Source organism: Urocitellus parryii, chromosome 10, assembly GCF_045843805.1.
Source record: "Urocitellus parryii isolate mUroPar1 chromosome 10, mUroPar1.hap1, whole genome shotgun sequence".
NCBI classification, from domain to species: Eukaryota; Metazoa; Chordata; class Mammalia; order Rodentia; family Sciuridae; genus Urocitellus; species Urocitellus parryii.
The window spans coordinates 25,905,299-25,926,621 of record NC_135540.1 but is presented as its reverse complement, the minus strand read 5'-3'; the positions used below and the strand labels follow the sequence as shown (position 1 = coordinate 25,926,621).

The window sequence follows — 21,323 nt, the reverse complement described above, 5'->3', positions numbered from 1 at the left end:
TTAAAAGGGGATTTATTAGAGTGGCTCACAGGACCAGAAGCTGGGTAGTCCACAGTGGCCGTCTGCAGGCTGGAGGGCTGGAGGACCCAGTAGCTGCACAGCCCATGAGGCTGAAGCCTCAGAACAAGAGGGATCAACAGTGCTACCCCAGTCTGAGACCCAAGGCTTCTGGCAACTCCCTGGAGAATCACTGGCAGAGTCGGCTTTGGAAGAGTGAAGAAGCAAGAGTCCCATTACCTCAGGCCATTGCAGCAGCAATCAAGGGCCTGTTCAAGAAGAATCGAGCTCCGCATCTGCTGTTGCTTCCTCCTGCTTCCAAGTTTATTCCATCCACGCCACCATCCTATTGGACAGTGCTACCCACACTTAGGGAGGATCTCCCCTTCAGTTCACTATCCCACATGACAATCATTCCTACACACACCTTATTGACACACCCAGAAGCCACTTAATCTTTGGCATCTCTCAATCCAATCAAGGGGACAATTCAGATTAACCATTAGGACACCCGTGCTGCTGGGTTGGTCCTGGCCGAGAGGTCTCTGCTGCTCTATTGGGAGCCTGATCCGGAGGCTGGCTGCAGGATCCAGTGGGTGGGGGTAACGAGTGGGAAGCTGCAGTCCACAGCTGGCGTGTTGACCAGAGCTACGGTGCTGTCCATAGCTGCTCAGATGCCCAGAGATGTTCTGCTGAGAGTAACTGTTCTGTTCATTAACCAGTTAGCTGTGTAGACAGAGAGCTGGTAGGAGGACAGGATGGAGGGGCACTGACTGGCTGCATGGGGTAGCTCCCAGGAACTGGGGACCACTGTAGTGACTCTGTCTGTATCCTAGACTGGACTGGGTATCAGCCCCTGTGCTCCATGGAGGTTGACGAGTCTTAGTGGACTTTTCCATCTTGCAGTCTTGCAGGTGCGGTAGCTGCCAGCTGCTACCCAGAGGCTGGTTGAGCAGGCTGAGTGCCGTGCACACACTGAACTGCACAGAAGGCCTTGGTGGCAGTGGTTTTATCATACCCCTGGCCAGGCGGGCTGTATGCCTGGGGCTGCAGGTGGAGTAGTATAGCCAGCAAGAGGTTGTCCATAGAAGTTGCATGTGTGACCTGAGCATAGGTGGCGGTGGTCAGAGCCCAGCGTATAGCTGACAGAGGTAGGCTGTGCAGAAGTTCCATGGCTCTGTTGCCATATGCCTGGTGGTCTGTGCATATCCGTGAGTTGGCTGCGCTTTGTCAGCTCTAGCCCAGCTGGGCTGCAGCTTGGCTGTGGATACTGTGATCTGTAGATGCCATTTTCTCTCCTAGTAAATATTTAGAATACTTGACTTCAATGAAGAAGAAGTTAGTGAGAAGATAGTGAGATACTAACTCTTCACAAAGCTGGCCCATATTTGGGGCTGATAACTGGGATAACCGAGAAGTGGACCCAAATGATGGCATCCTGGCTACTGACACAGACAACTGAAAGAAAAATGACCAGAGGGCTGAGGGCTTGCTGCAGCTGAACTTCTAGTTAGATAAATATGCAGGCATAGTTTCCCTCAAAGACCAAATGCCTGTCATAGTCTCAACATAATAAAAAAAAAAGAATGTCTCAGATTAGCCACTTCTAACCTGTCTTATCTTTGGAAATGAAAAGACTATTTATAGATATCGGCGTCCTTCTGGAAGGGCTGCTTTGAAGAACTACATGCAGGCGGTCTCCATGCGGTCCTCATTACAGCTCCCTGGAGCGCAGGTCCTCCCATGTGACGGGCCTCACTGAGCTCCAGCATCCTGGCCCCTCCCCTGGTCCCATCAGGCCCGGGGATTAGTAAAAGCACACAAGTGCCTCACTGTGTTTGCTGGTCCCCCTAACTTTGCCCACACCTCTGTAAGTCTTTTCCTTGGACTATTGTCCAAAGGATATCAATGGACAAACAGCCTCCCTGCTATTCAGCTCTCGGATTGGCTTGCTCTGTGTGTCTGTCAAAGACATCTGGCCCACTCTGCATCTCTAGGGAAGGTTCCTTGATGACCAAGGCTCTGATGCCTGTGCCAGGGCCTGGGGCTTGGTCACTAGCTTTGCAGCACTGTAACCCATGAGCACTTGGGGCCAGAGAGAAGTAGCCTTGCAAAAAAGTCCATGAAGAGGAGGCTAAACCTCTTTTTAGATGGGTACCCTCGGGGCTGATTAATTTTTATCCCCTGACATTGACATAAGCTTATGTGATTCTAAGTAACCTGCATAATATCAGGAGTAAGTCTCCCTGTGGCATCTACTGAGGGGGGAATAGAACAGGGAACAATTTTGAAATGAATGCTATTGGTCCTGAGAGATGCTAAGGATCCTGAATGCAAGTAAAGGAGGAGGAAATCCCGTGAGGCCTTACCTTTGTTGAAACATCTATTGATCCTCTTGTCAGCTCCGCAGAGTGGAACACACTTGGGTTTTGAGGTTGTCTGTACCTGGGCGACATTCTGGCTTGAACCCTGAGGGCCTGCAAGGCCCAGGGATACTGTCATAATTTCTCTGAGTTTCTCTTTCCTCTTTTGCAAAATAGGGATCACATTCTTCAAAGACTCGTGTGAGATTAAATGAGACACTATGGGAAGGCCTGGCCCCAGGTCCAGTGCAAAGTAACATCTCAGATAAATCATATCTATATTTCTTGTCAACGCTTAGCTGAAATAGCACAATACATCAGACTCTCGAAAGATCTTCTGCTTCTTTGTGCTTTGCAACATTTTCTCTTGAGTATTACTAAGGCCCATCAGTAGCTGTCTCAGAGGGAATCTTCCCTGGCCTCTGCACTTGAGTCTCTCCATTTTCGGACTTCACAGCTCCGGCATCCGTCAAGCTTGTAAAACTGCAGAGTCTGGGGCTCCACCCGGGTCTGGAAGGCATGAGGACGTCCAGTCTGGATGCAATGGGCTTTTAATTTCATTGGTGATTTTTTTTCTAAAGGCCAAGTCCAAGAGGGAAGGAGAAGGTTGCTCTTGGCTGATGAGGACTATGTCACAACAGCCAGAGGAGGTTCCCTTGCCCCAGTCCCTGGCTTCTGGTAGACATGGTCCCCCAGAAAGATGCTCTCCTTCCTAGAAAAGTATCCAAATATCCAGGAGTCCAATACAGATCTGCCCATACTGTCAGGATTTCCAAGCAAATTTCAAGGCTTACAACTAGATCAGCAAATTTTTATCAAGAAAAGAAATAAGTCTGTGCTGGGATGTAGCTTAGTGGTAGCATGCTTGCCTAGCGCATGCAAGGCCATGGGTTCAATCTCCAGTCCCGCAAAGAAAAACAGAAACAAGACCAAGGACTGAGTGAAAGTGAATCCCTCTCTAAATGATCCATCTACAACATCCCACAGGAGATTACAAAGTACCACCTGTCTGTCCCTTATCAAAAGACAATAATGCCAGATTTCCTGACTTCCATCTGGATACTAATCAGGAAACACAATTGTTTTGTAATCTGTAGAGTTCCTTTGCTTTCTTTCTTTCCTTACTTGTTTTCTCTATTTTGAGTGGCAAAAAATAAAAATTGCTGGGTGCATTGTGATCTAAATATTAGATTCTGCCTGAAGGTTCTGCTGGCACATGCTAGCACTCTGGTATGTACCCCACTTCCATGCATTTCCTTAGCCTTGACCCCTATTTGTTCATATATTGCTTTTTATTTTTATTTTTGGTACCAGGGATTAAACCCAGGAGTGCTACCACTGAGCCACATCCCTAGTATGTATGTATGTATGTGTATATATATAAATTTTTTTTAGAAACAGGGTCTTGCTCTGCTCTTTAGGGCCTCACTATTTTGCTGAGGCTGGCTTTGAACTCATGCCTCCTGCCTCAGCCTCTAGAGCTGCTGGGATTACTAAACTATTGCTTTTTTTTTTTTTTTAGTTGTAGGTGGACACAATATCTTTATTTTATTTATTTATATGTGGTACTGAGGATCAAACCCAGGGCCTCACACATGCAAGGTGAGCACTCTACTGCTGAGCCACAACCCCAGCCCTGATCTATTACTTTTGACCACTGTGAAGCAAGCAGTTACTTCCTCCAGATCTCTATTGAACTATCCTTGCCACACTGACCCAATCACATGCACACAGGAAGATCTTTGGGATCTTAACCATCCAGAATCAAGGGCCCTGTTCTTTGAAAGGGCAAAATCTACATCTAACATGAATGAAGAAATACAACTATTTCTTTTCTGACAAGTCTCTCAGCTTTTTCTGACATGGTAGCTCTATCGATACTTAACTTTTATGTTATTCCTGAGGGCTGGCTTAGGACATATCATATTGTGATGGAAGGTGAAGACCATCCTGGGGCTGTTAGGGTTTGGGACAGTGTGAGAAGTAGCCAGAGTTGGTCCCTGACAGATATTATTCATCTAGTTCATAAAGTCTTTTCTGGGGGTGACTCCAGAACCATTGCTTCTTTCTTTGTTGTCTCTAAAAAATGAAGTAAATAAATATGGTTAGGTCCCAGGGAAGTCATGCCTATTTCTAGTGATGAGCCTAGTAACACAGCTATATGCAGAGTTTTCAGTCTCCTCTGATTCCTAGAGAATGAGACAGATCCATTTATCCTGGCCATTATCCTGCATCAGATGACAACCAGGTTAGGAGCAAAGGATAAACACTCATTCAACATCCATTTATTCCACAAATGTCCACTGGGCACCCATTCTAGGGTGGGGTCAGGTTACAGAGATGGGCACAGCATGGTTTCTGCTCTCAGGACACCCACAGGCTAATGGGGAGATACCACCTGTCACAATGACCTGTAGGAAGCAAGCAATCAAGATGCAGCGGGGGTAAAGGGAAGGAAGCTTGGAGGATCCACCAAATACACAACATGGAACCCAGGATCAGGTTCCAGGGAGCTCATCCAACCACTGAACAGAACCCCAGATCACACTCATGGAAGGTCAGTTGGGTTATCTTTTGGTCTAAGGAGAACATCATTACCACAGTGTTTTGAATGACATTTGAAGAAATGACTGCCTAATGCTCCCATAAGTCCAAGCTCTTTGCTCAACATTATGGAAAATTACAGCCTGTTGGTGGAGATCATTTCTCCCTGACATGGGAAATCATGTTCCTGTGAATCACTCCACACCCCACAGCCAGTATTTTTCATCACATATGAGCTATTATTTCCAGCTGGGTGTTGACAAGACAGAACTGTTCACTAATGCTTAAGTAATAGAGTGGAAAATAGTTGACAAAATATGAAAAGGTTGATTTTGATTATACATACAATCTCTTCTTTAAAGAACAAAATGTGTTTGTGCCAGCATGAGTCATTCTTCACAGGGTTGTGAAGTGATCTATATATTTAGATGGTTATTTAATTGGTTTGTTTTAAAATAATAACTTGACTAAAATATGCTCTCTTTCTGTGTGCATATTATAAAAACTTAAGATATATACAAAGAAATCAATGCATGAAACAAATCCTGCTACCACCAATAACTCCTGTTAATATATTGTAAGCATCTGCTCAGATATAACTCTATAATGGAGTGAAGGAATGGATGAATGAACAAAAATAACTTTATAAGAATGGAACCATATTTCTTATAAAATACTAAATTTAGTTGCATATGAATTTAATAGAAAACAAAATATGCTAACATTAAAGTAAAGTGATAGAATTTATAGAACTTTCCTTATTCTTAAACAATTGCTTGAAGAATAAGAAAAAAATATATCATTAATAGAACATCTTTCTAATTACTTGTTTCATTCCCAGAAAGGTTGAAGCGAAAGATCTTGCTATAAAAAGTTAAGTGACCAGCATGCTTGTATTTTCTCTCATCTTTCTTTGTACCATCTCCTGATTATTTTGGTGTTTTATTTTGTTTATTTCATCAAGTTTATGTGTTGAGATTTGGTTCTGCAATCATACTTCTCTCTGTTGGTGCTATTTGATTTTACCTTTGGTTCCATATTTAAGCTGACTCAACACTTACTAGTGATTGTTTTTTCATTCCTTGATTTGGCTCTTGGTGGGATGCTTTTCTTCATTGCAATGACATATAACATTGATCATACATGAACATGGTCATGTGGCATTTACTATAGGCCAAGGAGTATTTCAAGCACTATGTATGTATAAATTCACTGAATCTATGTAACTCAATGACATAGTGACTACTATTGTTCTATTTTGCAGATGAGGAGACTGAGACACAAAAACAAAAACAGTTCAACAACTTGTTTAAATTACAGAGCTAGTAAGTAGCAAAGCCAGGATTCAAACCCAGGTGGTCTGGCTTCAGAGTCTGCATCCTTGAAGTCTTCCTTTCAGAAGGTTTATGGCTGCTGTATTTTCTGGGCTCTGTTATGTCTGAAAATCCCTTCCCCTTCCACTTCCCCTTCCCCTTCTCCCCTTTACCTAAGGGGCAATTTGACTGCATTAAAATTTCTCTAGGCCACAGTTCTTTTCCTGTGTTAGACATTGCTCTACTGTTGTGTGGTACTGGGAATTAACAGAAAGAAATCTACAGCCTCCTTAATATTTTCTCCTTTTTGCTTCTTCAGTTGGACAGAATTCTTTATCTTTGAGCTTGAATAGCTTAATCACTAGATGACTCAATGTATTATTCTATATCGGTTTTGCCTAGACCACAGTGTGATCTTTTGAACTGCTAATTTAATTCATCTATCATTGCAGGAAAACTTTCCTGTATTATGTCTTCCAATATTTTTCTGGTTTATCTGTTGGGCTCTTATCAGGAATTTTAGATATCCTTATATATAACTGTCTTTGAGCTCTTTTGCTACTATCTAATTGATTCTCTTTCTTTACATTTGCTGTGATTATATCATCTTTACCTGTAAGTGGTCTGACTTTTTAGCCATGTCTACTATTTCTATTTCTATTAGTTACTCAGCATTTTATTTTGTTCCTTTAGTTCTTTGATATACAGATCCATCTCCTTTTGTTGTTTTATCATCTTATTTTGATCTTTTGTTTTATTTATGTTCTTACTAAGGTCTCACATAATACACACACTTGCAAGGAATCTGCTTACAATTTTGGTTTTGGTTTTGGTTTTGAATTCTTCCAGGCAGGAGTTTTTTCATGACTTCAACTTGTATCTTTTTCCCCCTTAAAATATTTATACAGTAGATGTGCCCCTTCCTCACTCTCTTTTTTTCCTGGCCATGAGATGAAGCAAAGAGAGTGAGCAAGTGGCAGGGCCCCACAATACCCTTGAAAGGCATGCTCCCAATGACCTAAAGACCTCCCATAAAGCCCCACCTTCTACAAGCTCTACCACCTCTCAATAGTGCCACCCTAGAAACCAAGACTTTACCACGTGGGCCTTTGGAAGACATTCTAGATCCAGATACAGCAAAGCCCAAGGTTTCACTCCTTTCTAGGATGCCCAATTCATCTAACCAAGGGCAAGTCCACTCTCCTGACCTCACCACATTCCTGCAGGTCCACATTTTAACCTGGAGGCCCTTCCTCCCCCAACAATACCCAGGGTCAAGCACTGCTTCAAGAACTTTTCCTAAAATTTTCCCAAAAAATTTTTTACTCACTCCCTCAGTCTTGAAGCTAGAGAGCATTGGTGGGAATCTTCATGATTTCATTAACTAGCCATCTTTTTTCCAAAAGCCTTGGGGAGAGAGGAGGTGAGGTCTCTCTTGCCTCTACTTTCTGAGGATTTTATTGAGCATTTTAAAAAAACAGATCTGATTATTACTACATTTTTTCATTTGTGTTAGAATTTTAAAACACAAGAATATTTCTGCCCATTTAACTTTCTTTTTAAATTAAGGTAAAATTCACACAGTCACCATTTGAGTAAGTTCACAGTGTTGTTCAACAGTCACATCTTTCCAGTTCCAATTCTTTTCATCAACCCAAGAGAATTCCCCACACCACTGAGAAGTCACTCTCTGTTTCTCTCTCCCTAGTCCCTGGCAACAACCAATCTGATTTCTGTTTCTATAGGTTTTTGTTTTGGTTTGGTTTTTGTTGTTGTTGTTGTTTGTTTTTGTTTTTGGTACCAGAGATTGAACCCAGGTGTGCTTAACCACTGAGCAACATCCCCAGACATTTTTTAAATATTTTATTTACAGATGGGGTCTTGCTGAGTTGCTTAGGGTCTCAATAAGTTGCTGAGGCTAGCTTTGAGCTCACAATCCTCCTACCTCAGCCTCCAGAGATGCTGAGAATACAGATACACCACACCTCTCTGTTTCTATAGATTTTTTTAAAAAGCTATTCTTATTATTTTATATAAATATAATCATATAATGTGTGACCCTTTGCATTCAGCTTCTTTCACTTAGCTTAATGTTTTCATGATAATCCATGTTGTATATACCAGAACTACATTCTTTTCATAGTCCAATGATATTTAATTCTAGGAATATCTGTGTTTTACTCATTCATTCACTTGATGGGTATGTGAGTCATTTTCACCTTTGGTGATTTTTGAAAAGTGAGGCTATGAACATTCTTAGACACGTTTTCTTTTTTCTTGTTCTTTTTTTTCCCTTTTGATGCTTGTTTTCATTTATCTTAGATATATACCTACAAGTAGAATTTCTTGGTGTGTGAAATTGAACATGGTTATTCTACAGTTAACTCTTTGAGATATTACCAAAGTTCCTCCGTGGTGCCATTTTCATTTCCACTAGCAATGCACAAGTGTTTCAGTTTCTCTATGTCCTTGTCAACACTTATTATTCTCTTTTTTATCACCATCATTATTATTATCATCCAGTTCACTTTTTAATTATTTTTGCTAATAATTATCAGATTAACACCCTGGTAAAGATTTATGAAATCTTGGTCTCCCATTTACCCCAGTTTTCTCCACAGTGGTCTCTTTGTTTTCTGGCAAAGCCATTCATCTTTATGCATTTGTGGAATTGATAAATATTTATTGAGTACTTACCACACACCAGATTCTGACTAGGTATTGGGGATAAAGGAATGAGGAAGACAGGATCACCCTCAAGTTGCTCATTAGAGAACAAGCAAAATAGATATTATGTTAGTTTCCTACTCCTACCATAACAGATAGCCACAAACTTAGTGATTTAAAGCAACAAACATTTATTAGTTAAAGTTCTCCAAATTAGATGTCTATCATAGGTCTCACTAGACTAAAAATCAGCATGTCAGCTGTTCTACTTTTCTTTCTGGAGACCTTGAGAAAGGATCCATCTCCTTACCCTCTGGCTTCCTAGAAGCTTCCTAATACCTTTGGCTTGTAAGTTCTGCCTCCATCTACAAAGTCAGCATTTGAGCTTTTCTCTGATGCTGCCTCTTGTTAGGGTCTGTAAACAAATCAGGATGGCACTTGGCATTTTGCCAGAGGGAGTGGTTTGTGAAATAACGCCAGCAAGCCATTAAGTGTGGAGATTCCTTATTGGTTGACTGCTGTATCTAGTTTATGCTAATTAAGATAAGCTGTGTGGAATGTATATATACCACTCCGGTCCTACAATAAATGGCTCCCACTCCTGCTGTATCAATGTACACAAGTTCCTAGTCACACACACCCCCCTCCCCCCCGGTTATTTGGTTATTTTGCTGCAGCCGGACTGCGGCAACCTCTGTCATCACATCTGTCTTTTACCACAACCAAGAAAAGTTCTCCTCTCTTCGGATTCCTGTGATTAGCTTGGGACCATCTGGCTAGTTCAGGACAATCTCCTCATCTCAAGGTCCTTCCTTTAATCACATCTACAAAGTCCTTTGCCTTGTTAGGTGACATATTCTAAAATATGTTCCAGTATATTCTGTAACAGGTTCCAGGGATTAGGGCATGGGCATCTTTGGGAGAAGGGATATTATCCACCTATCATAAGCATGTACACAAATAATAACAAAAGCAGGCAATGCTTATTGAGAGATCGCTATGCACCTAATACTCCTGTAAAAGTTTTACTTGAATTAACTCATTTAGCCCCTTTAATGTTCTTCTGAAATATGAACTGTTATTACTGTTACTCATAATCAAGGAGAATGCTAAAGTGCAAAGAAGTAAAATAATTTGTCTGAGGTCTCACAACTTGTAAGTAACAGAGCAAGGATTTGAACCCAGAAATCTAGCTCTGGAGCTTATATGATTAGAAAGGTAAGTAAAATTGGGAAGTCCTGCCTGAAGTAGAGTCTCTCCTAACTGGGTTCCTGCTTTATGTTCTGGGAGATCCTCTGAACCCCTCAGGTGTGGCTGCACTAGGGAGGGAGGTGGTCCCATGAGGTGGATATCCAGGACTGCTATAATTTGGATCTCGCATGTCCCCAAAAGCCCACATGTGGAAGACCTGGTCACTAGAGTATGGCAGTACTGGGAGGTGATGAGACCTCTAAGAGGTGGGGCCTAGTGGAATGAAGTTAGGTCACCAAGGGTACATCCATATAGGGGATATGGAAACCCTAGCCCCTTCTTCACTCTTCACTTCTAACTGCCAGAGGGTGAGCAGCTTCCTCCACCACACACTCCCACCACAATTACTACCTCATTATAAGCTCAAAGAATTGGGAAACAATAGACCATAGTCTGAAACCTCCAAAATAATGAGCCAAAATAAACCTTTCCTCTTTTTAAGTGGATTATCTCAGGTATTTTGTTACAACAATGAAAAGCTGATTAATACAAGGGTCCAGCTGGGATTGGGATTCTCACTAAGGAAGGCCAGAAGCCCTTAAAATATTATGAATTCTGGCATAATAATTTTCTTCATATCTAGAAAATATATTATGGCAAAAATTATGTTAAGTACTGAAATTCATTTAATAAATATAACTCCTAATGATCAGAATAATTACATATTTAAAGTAAGGTAAGATAGATCTAAAATCTCTTATCTACAATCCTGAATTTCATAAAGCACTAAAAATAGAGGGATTTTTTTGTAAGCTTATGACAAACTAATTTTGGAGGCAAAACCTGACCTAAGCTGACATGAGCCTATTTATATATATATTTTTTAGTCCATTGGTATTGAGTAGTCCCTTACTTAACTGAAGGAATATTAATGTATTTGATTATCAGACGCAATCCCAGAGTCTTCTGGGAATTTTATTAATATATGGGGTATCCTACTGCCTTCCTAAAACCCAAAATATCTGATTTCAAAAATACATTTGGTCCCAAAGGTTTGAAATAAATGCTTGTAGACCTGTAGGAGATGTATGTGTGAGATATATTATCTGTTGAGTCTATAATCAGTGCTCAGTGCCCCCATGACCCATTGGCACTTTGCAATAAGTTCCCTCACATGTGCACCAAGCTTTCTGGCCCACTTGGCAGTTTTACCTATGGTCTTTTGTCCTAATTTAAAATGTCTAAGTCCTTATCTAGAAACTACCTCTTCTCCTAGAGGCTAGTTCTTCCCTACTTAAAATAAATACTATATGACTCCAATGCATTTAAAGGAAACATTCCACTGTAATAAGAAGCTACCGTGGCACAGCTACAGAATAACATGGGAAGGTGTATAATCACCACATAGAATTACAGAGCAGAGCAGACCACTGCAGATGGTTTATTACAGCATGCCTTAAAGAGGTGGGCAAAAGGTCACACTCCCTGGCTTCCAAGGCTCTTAGAAACTCCAGTCCTATGAAGCCTAGTGGAGAGAAAGAGCACTGGCTGGAGCAGCATCAATCCTGGATTCTAATCCTGACTCTGCCATCTCATGCTGAGTAATGGTAGAACCCTTTACCACTCTGGACCTCTGTGTTTTCATCCATGAAAGAAGGTAGTTTGGGTTAGCTCTACAATGTTAGATGCTGGGATTCCGAGGCATGCCCTTTTGCAGGGGCACACATACATTCAGGAACACAATTCTAACAGCATTCCAGAACTTCATCTTTAACCCAGGTCAGCTGCCTTTGGAATGAAATTCATGTTTTATGCTGATAAATTTAATTTGTAACAGCTAACAAAATATGTTCATTTATATGTATGTAATCACTTCTAAATAACCAAAGGGATCAACAATTTATCAAGTTTTCATCTGAGGTCAGTGAGTGAACAACTCCCTCCTGCTTTTCCTTGGGACTGAGAGTTGAGAAGTCAACCCAGGGCAGAGTTGGCCCCAGTGATGAACTCATTAATTCAGAACTTACTCTGCCCTGGACACTGTGCTCAGCAGAGGAGCCGGAGAGGAAGAAGCTGTGGAGTTGGCCTTGTTGGCTGTGCTTCTGCGTAGCTATCTAGCCAGCACAGCGAAAGACCCGCTATACGATGGAAGGATTTGTTGATTGGCACAATTGATCCCTACCCCTTTTTTCTGTATCACAAATAATTAAGGTAGAATGTTGATGGCAGGAGGTAGGGGATTATTCTGGAATTAGGTTTTAAGTCAGGAATCAGGTTTTAAGTCAGAAGACTGGTTTTTAACTGGTTTTTAACCATCTGAATGCAAAACACATCACATCATAATGTCCTCTACCTAAAGAACTGGGCATCCCCAGGGGTTAGAGCACCAACCATCAGATCCAGCTGAACATGCCCCTGGTGACAAGCCTAGGGGCTCTTAGGTGGCCCAGGGGCAGCTGGGCACTGGCCTCCTTGCACAGTCTCTGCCCTCTCTACAAGGAGCAGGCGACATCAGCTGTCCCAGAACATGACTCAGGGCCAGTGCTTACACCCCTGCACCCCCTCTACAGCCAGAGAAGAATCAGGCATGGGTTTTGGCCACATCTGGCCAACAGGCCTCCCTGTGGGATTTGCCCATTCGGACAAGCAGCAGACGAGTGAGGAGGCCGACACACAGAGGCACCAGAGGATCTCTCAACTCTGAACCTTACTACTGCTGGCAGACAGGGCCTGGATATGCATTTTTTTTAATCTGGCTGCTGAGTGGATAGGTCACCTGCCAAGGCCCAGAGCTGGGAACCCTCACTGCTATCTCACCTATTGCCTGTGTCTCTCCTGGAAGATGCCTTTCCAGGTAGATGCACAGGCCCATTTACCAGCCCTTTTGCAAAAGATCAGTTCTTGGGACCTCTGTTCAAATGGCTCCATCAGGGACCCAGTGAATCTGAGAAGTCAGCTCAGTAGAGTCTGCTGATAGGTTTTAAGAGCATTTTTTAGAATTGGGACTATAGCTCAGGGGTAGAGCACTTGCCTAGCACATCTGAGTCCCTGGATCAATCCCTAACACTGTGAAAAAGAAAAGAAACAAGTTTAATGCTCCTGCCTAGGGCCTGGCTCCTTTCTGCTCCTTAGGGACCAGGCCGGGGCAGTGGCTGTAGGCCCTTATTGTATTGTGATAAGCTCCAGGGTAGGGCCTGGTTAGCCTTCTGCCTGTTATTGCCACCCGAGATGGACAGCCGCAACTTCTCTTACTCTTCTGCATTCCCTTGTTCCAGGCCCCTCCTGTCTCAGATAACTGGGATTCTCTTCTTGTTGCCTTTCCTACAGCGACAGTGTGTTTCCTGGAGAACTGGTTCATCTTCTGGGAGGTTTGTTGATTTGAGATGTTCTTCCCCTGAGGAAGATTCACACGTGGTGACAGTCTGAGGGCGGAGAAATCTGCTTAAGTCTGAGGAATAAGCCACGACCAGCCACACCGCAGCCTCAAAGACGAGTCAAAGAGAAATTATTTTCAGGTGGAAGCTGTCAGATTGAATCAAACCCCAGGGACAGGTTCTTGTTCTCTGGCATAAGATGGCTACTGGTTGGTCTGCAAAGTGAGGCTTGAAGTTAATTAAGGGTGTTCCTTTCTGAGGCGGAACCCAGGACTGGGTCCCAGAACCTGAATTGCAGGCCACTGGAAGACACTAAGGGTCCAGGTTCTTGTGGACCCCCCTCTGCCTCCTTGCACAGACATTGTCCCCACTGTTTCCTCTGAATGGCCCTTTGTCTTCCTTGAGGCCATCCCAGCAGCCCTGACCCATCTTGCTGCTAGCTACAGTGGGGACAGGAAGTGACCACAGCTGCTCTGAAAGCTGGTACTTGGGAGGCCCTGGCAGGAAAACCAAAGGCCAGCATGGTGGTGATGTACTGGTTTTTCAATAGTGACAATCTGAAAACACAGCCCCTTCCATACCCTCACTCACGGACCCGGATCTTGCACTAAGAGGATAACCAGAGATTGACCCAAAAGGAGGTCCTGAGCAGATTTCAAAGCAGAATCTGATACTCCTCCCACCCCACACTGTAGCAGACCTCTTTGGGTGATCTACTTTGACTACAGACGGTGACATTGCCATGAGGCTGGGTGGTCTTTTGGACCCTCTGGGTACCACTATGTGCCCAGCGTGGAGGAAGATGCAGGGCCATCTGCCTCATCCCCAGATGCTGACTCGCCGTGGATGCTCATTGGGTCCCGATCAGCTGGCTGGTTATAGACACAGCAGGTCATTCTCCTCGCCCAGCATCCCCCAGGGGCTGCAGTTCCTGAGTTGCTGAGCAGAAGGGCCAGGCAGTGCCCTCCCGCTGCTGTCAGGGGCAGAAAGGGCAGACTTTCAGGGGTGGCTGGGGAGTGGGACTGACGGTTTGTTTTCTGCAGGATTTTCCCCCCTCCACCAGCCATCCTCTGTGCTAAAGAGTTATATGCTGTGCTGGATTTATTGGCTCTATCTAAAATATATTTTCTCCAAAGGCATTGTCACTGACGTCCACTCTTCCATTCTGTCCTGTGGTGTAAAGAGATCTGAAATGGACAAAAAATGGAAGAAATTTAAGACCCAAGAGGGAGCAGAGCTGGATGGTACAGGACAGCCCTACTCCTAGAGCAGATCTGAAGCAGAGAAAAGAATTAATTTTCCTTACAATACTGCAGAAAACCCGAGTGAGGCTGTCTTCTGGGCAAAATCATTACCACCATCATCACCACCACCACCACCATCACCATCATCACCATCATCACCACCATCACCCTCACCATCACCTCCATCCCCATCACCATCATTGTCTCCTCCCTATCTGTACGTAACGCTTTTTAGCCCATGTGTGGGGCATCCTAAGCCATGTTACACCCAGGAGCAGATTTCAGGTCTCTGGACTTCCACTCATTCATTCGGTCAACTGCTCATCCCTGGAGATGTGAAAGATGCATATCATGGCTTGTCTCCTGGGTTCCACAGTCTGATAAGGATGACTAAGCCAAATCCCCCACATCCAACCCATAATGACATTCCCAGAGCAGCTCCAAAACTAACCCTCAAGTTTGTCCATCCCCTATTCAAGCCCCATTTTTCTCATTTGCATTATGGTAATGGCCTCCTGTAATACATTAGAGTACTGTTTACCAAATGTTTAATTTTCTGACCTCACAGTGTCCCTGCCTGGAGAGGATACAATTCCTTTCTGCTGAAATCAAAATTGGCCATATAAGCTGGGCATAGTGGCACCTGCCTGTAATCCCAGTGACAAGGGTGGCTGAGGCAGGAGGATTGCAAGGCAGCATGGGCAACTTAAGGAGGCCTAAGCAGCTTAGCAAGATCCTGTCTCATAATAAAAAATAAAGAGCTGAAGGTGTGACTTGGTGGTTAAGCCATGTTACACCCAAGAGCAGATTTTCAGGTTCAATCCCATATATATATATATATATATATATATATATATATATATATATATATATATATATAAAAGGAAGAAGGAGGAAGAGGAAGAGGAGAAGGAGGAGGACAGGCACTATATCTTTCATTGGACAATAAAATATGGGCAGAAGTGACATGTGGTGGTTCTTCCAGGCACAGGTTGTAAGAGCCAGTACATGGTTCGCCATGCCCCTTTCCTGTGGTAGTGACCATGCATGTTCAAGGTGGTGACTGCTTCGTCCACCTAGATCCTACACTGAGTGAGTCCCAGCTGACATGCAATGGATGCAAGATAAGGATGTATCCTTATCATTTATCATCTGCATGAGTGATAAATAAAATGTTGCTGAGCTCAGCCTCAGAGATGTCGGAGCTGTTTGCAAGTACTGCATAACCTACCCTGTCCCGGTTGCCATGTTTCCTAAATGTCTTTCTTCTTTCTACCTTGCTGCTTTCCAATCCAATCTTCAAATGGCAGCCAAAATTATATCTTAAAAATAAATTAGATTTGCTAAAAGCCTTTCCATGGCATTTAAGATGAAATCTAAGTTTGATTACATGGTTCCTGTCGTGACCCTTGCTTCTTTTCTCTCCTCCAATGTCACTAGCTGTCCCTTGACCCACCCCCTATTCATCTGCTCCAGTGATCACCCTTCTTGCAATGTCTTTCCTAAGCTAGATTCTTAGCACTGTCTTCGCGTGTTTCCACCACTCACCAGAACATTATTCCACCTTTTCTTTTGGTTCTGGCGATTGATCCCAGGGGTGCTTAACCACTAAGCCACAACCCCAGCCCTTTTTTATTATTTTTATTTTGAGACAAGGTATCTCTCGTTGCTTAGGGCCTCTTGCTGAAGCTGGCTTTGAATTTGTCACCCTCCTGCCTCAGCTCCGGAAGCTGCTGGGATTATAGGAGGGCAACACCACACTTGACTCACCATTTTTAGCATTGCTGGTTCCTTCTCATATTTCTGATTTTAGCTCAAATGCCACCTCCTAGGAGAGGTTTTTCCTGTTTATCCAATTAAAATTAAAAACCCTCCCACCATGTTCTTGTCATTAACAATCACGTTCTGCTCATATGCAGCATATCTATCTGTTTGTATTGATTTTCTACCTCCATTGAGATATATACTCCATGAGGTTAGGTCCAAGCCTACTTTCTTCACAATGGTGTGGGCAGCACCCACAGGTGCTTGGCATATACATATTGAATGAAAATGAATGAATGACTGCACTAAGCAGTTTGATAGAATCAGGATTGAAGTGGTAGCACCAGAAACTCACGCGCATCTCCACATGTCAGGGACATTTTCAAAGAAGAAAACATATTTAAGAAGGTACAAATCTGAACTAGAGAGGCTCTGAAATAGCAGCAAAGACCTATTTTGGGGGTAAAACATAAGGCTGGTTCCAATATTAATCCAGAATTCCAAATCACATGCAAAGAAAGGCTAGGCTGCCAATCCAGATCTCATGGATAGACCCAGGCAACAGACAAGACCTCCAAAGGGACAGCAAGTGCCCCTGCTTCACCCTCCTGCCTCCTCTGACCACACGTCACGCCGCAAGATGATAGGTAGGTCCCTGGGAAAGTGGTAGATTTTTCTTTTTCCTTTTGCTCATGTCTTCTCTAATAGAATTTTGCAAAAGTATCATTCCCCTGAATACTTTTTTTTTGGGGGGGTGGGTACTGGGGATTGAACCCAAGGGCTCTTAACCACTGAACCACATCCCCAATCTTTTTTTTTTTTTTTTTTTTTTTTTTTTTTTTTTTTTTTTTTTTTTTTTTTAGACAGGATCTAAGTCGTTAAGGCCTTGCTAAGTTGCTGAGATTGATTTTCAACTTGTGATCCTTCTGCCTCAGCCTCCTGAGCCACTAGGATTATAGATGTGCACCACCACACCCAGCTCCAAATACGTTTTTAACCTTTAATCTTTCACTTTAAGTTTAAATATTTGCAAAAGATGTAATTTTGGCATATTGTAAATAGTAATTTTTAAAATAATCTTACATTTATTTAATTGAACCAAAATACAGTACTGTGGTGATTCAATACCTCCAGTTTAAAGATGTGTGAGTGTGGTTTTTCTTTACAGCTGCAATTTTTACATCATACCTTTTTTTTCTCCTTGAGCTCATATTTTCATTCCACTTTGTCTACAGAATTTTAAACTAACATAAATTCCTTGGCTAGTAACTATCAATATACTATAAATTTTGATGATTATTAAATATAAAAGTCAAACTTCATTAAAAATGCATCTTTCAGTGGGATAGATGAGGCTTCTTTTTTATATTAGCTGATGAATCCGTGCATTAGCATTGCTTTTTGCTGGAATAAGATGGTTTCACAAACAATTATGCTTCTAATTACTATGTTTTAGAATGCAATTGCTCAGAAAACTTGCGCCCATAAATATGTAGGTATACATGGAAGGCATATAGATATGTTTTAGAAATACTACTCAATTTTTTAAAATTCTGATTTTTATTCTAAAACTAATAAAGTGATCTATTATCACAAATGATATTTATGGTCAAGAGCTGACAACTCCATTAGGTCTTCCTTCAATTTTATTGAAAGCATAGGCTTGAAACTCACCCAACTTGTGAAAAGAAGAATCATCCACTTCCTTATAGGTAGAGAGGTGCACCAACACAGTTATCAAGACTGATCAAAGCCAGGTGTGGTGGTGCACATCTGTGGTCCCAGTAGCTCAGGAAGCTAAGGCAGGAGGATTTCGAGTTCAAAGCCAGCCTCAGCAACTTAGTGAGACTCTCTCTCTAAATAAAATACAAAAAAGGGCTGGGGGTGTGGCTCAGTGGTTAAGTGCCCCTGAGTTCAATCCCTGGTACCAAAAAAAAAAAAAAAAAAATTAAAAAAGACCCATTGAATGACTATCATTTGTACATTTTACTCTTTTCCTTGAGGATACCTTGTTTAACCTAAGATTTATATAAAAGATTGAGAAAATCAAATTATTGCTTATTTCATTAGGCCTTTTTCAATAAAATATTTCTTATTAAATGCTTTCATATTATCACACACTTAAAACTTGTTTTCTTGTATGTTTGTTTTTTGTTTTTGAGATCAAGTCCAGGGCCTTGCAAGTGCTAATCAAGCACTCTACCACTGAGCTATATCCTCAGCCCTTAAATATTTTTAATGCACTTTTGAGATACACATTCATTAGTGGAAAATGTCAACCATATAAACAATTCTTATTGTCAAACCAGTCAGCCAAGTCAGGCTTGCTTGCCTTTATCAAAAGTCACTCTTTATTAAAAGTCTCAGGATCTCTCTCAACAGGGAAGGTTTCTTTGGCAATATCAGGAAACTGAAAAGACAAGGGTTTGTGTGTGCATGCATACATGATAAACACTGAACCCAGGGCATCACACTGCTAGTCCAAGTGTTCTACCTCTCAGCTACATCTTCGGTCTTTTTTTAAAACAAAAAATATATTTTGAGACAGGGTCTTGCTAAATTTCCCCAACTGGGCTCAAACTTGAAATCCTCCTGCCTCAGCCTCCTGAGTAGCTGAGATTACAGGTGTGGACAACTGTACCAGCTAAGACAGGCACTTTAAAAAAAAATACTGTCTTTTCACTTCACCTTTTGATTCCACACAATTTTTCACATACTGGGCTATGCATGATAGTGTAATTTAGGATGGATGAAAAACACATGTTTTCTTTAATAAAGTCAAAGGAGACTATAAAAAGAAATGTGGAGGAGAGAAACAGTCTTGTTTTCAGGTCAGCCCTACTCAATTTAGAAAGAGTGCATATGAAAATTGAGCATCTGGAAACAAATTCCCTTATATCTAAGCAAGCATGCAGTACTCTTGGAAAGTCTTCATGTACCCCAGTTAGTTTTTTTCTTTTGTAGTGCTATGGTATCAACCCAGGTCCTCTCACATGCTAGGCAAGTGCTCTACCACTAAACTACACCCCAGGCCTCCAGATTTGGAGACCCGTGTCCTATTGCTCTTGGGAGAAGTCTATCTTGTGATGCAGACTGAACCAAAATTCTCCTTCATGATGGATCCAGACAGCTGGGTATAAAACGGACCACCAAGAATTGCCCTCACCCATCCCATCAGGACTGCCTTTCTTCTCACCACGTCCAGAAAATGAGATGTGGCCATTGGAGTGGAGAGTGCTGTGGACCCCTTCTTGCTGCTGCTTCTGCTTTGGGAGAGATTGTTCCAGTTGCTGGAAGATTGCCCATCTTTCTGAGATGGGAAAATCGGAAACATGCTTATCTCCTACCACCTACATTATCAGCTCAATACTGACCCAAGGGATTTCCTAATTTTATGTTCAATGTCTTACTCTGAATGAGTCAAAGTAGTTTCAGTAAATTTAAGTTTTACCCAGAAATAAGTCAAAGTGGGATACAAAACAGAAATGAGATTTTTTTCATTGCCTTATAAAAAACATGCTTTTGATTTGCCAAAGACTCTGCATAATAATGCCTAGTCCTCACAATAGTGCTACAAGGACACTATAGTGTCCCTGACTTACAGGTGAGAAAACTGAGGCCCACTGAGGTTTGTTATCTTGCCCTGGGTCTCACAGATAGCAAGATGCAGACTCAGATCACAAGGCCTTTGCAATTTCTACCAGGCAGTGCTGCCTCAGTACCCTTCACCTGTAGTACTTGTGGCATACTGGGAACATCTTTCCTATGTCTTCTACAGATGATTATGGGTTATAAGGCATGCCACAATTAACAGTAGAAATTAACAGTGAAGAAATTAAAATTGCATGTGATTCCCAAATCTCAGTTTGGCCAATAATCTCAGCCTCTTACTCCTGATGGACTTTAGAAGGATTTATAACAAGTGACAATGTTTGGCAGGTTCTATTTTTACCACTTTGCTTTTCTATCCTACTCCTGGATAGAGACAGTAGCATGTGCAAAATAAATTTGAACATTGCCCAGCAGGAAGAGAGAGAGAGAAGAGAATCCAAGGGTTTCAAGGGTTTAAATTATATGTGGATATAAGTGAGGTGGCAATTGTGACATTTGTCTTTGTAACTTTGAGTTGACACAGGTGCTAAACTCTACCCTCAATTAAAATGCATAATAAAGTACATCGACGATGGCCATGAGATCTAAATCAAGCTGATGAGAATAATGAGTGGCAGATCACAGTCTGAGACTGTGGCAGACACCCCGGGCACCCGCCTCCCAACAGCAGCCCTCCTCCACCCACCTCTGACTTCAGCCGTGGCTGCAGTGAACAGCCCAAGTAATCTCAGACTCACCTTGCTCTGTCATTGTCCATCTCAAGACTAAGTCCGTGGACCTTTCCACTGGGCAGTGGTGGGCAGACTTCTCTGATGCTACCAGATACTCAGACCACCGAGAGCACAGTCCAGTACAGGAGGGAGGATGCTGTTTATTAATGTCCTGGGGCAACTTAGAACCAAGAGGAATGGCAGCCAGCGGACAAAATGTCCCAATCTCCCACACTTCCGGGGTGGGGGTGACTCTGGGACACATCTGCACACATTTCTGGAGGTCCTGATAGAGTCAAGCCCCTGGTGTCCACAGTGACAATGGATTTTCCTCCTCCTCTGTCTCAACCTCTCAGTTTCTCATTCCTGCTTTCTGGAACCATCTCTCCAATAAACAACTTGTTCCCAAGACCCTTAGACTCTTGCTTTTGGTAGAGCCCCCAAAGAGACATGGAATTATTAGATTTTATTTACAAATAGACCATTCTCCATAAACATAGCTAAACTAGACAACAATTAAATGGCAAAGCAGCTGGTTCTTCTA

General features: G+C 42.4%; 1 long non-coding RNA gene and 1 pseudogene across 3 annotated transcripts in view; both read right to left on the bottom strand.

Annotated features, from left to right (window-relative positions):
- The window catches only part of LOC144257125 (uncharacterized), a 139,082-nt gene that overhangs the window by 49,903 nt on the left and 67,856 nt on the right, over positions 1 to 21,323 (bottom strand). The gene's annotated exons all lie outside the window — the stretch shown is intronic.
- On the bottom strand, positions 426 to 1,287 carry LOC144257297 (RNA-binding protein EWS pseudogene; annotated as a pseudogene).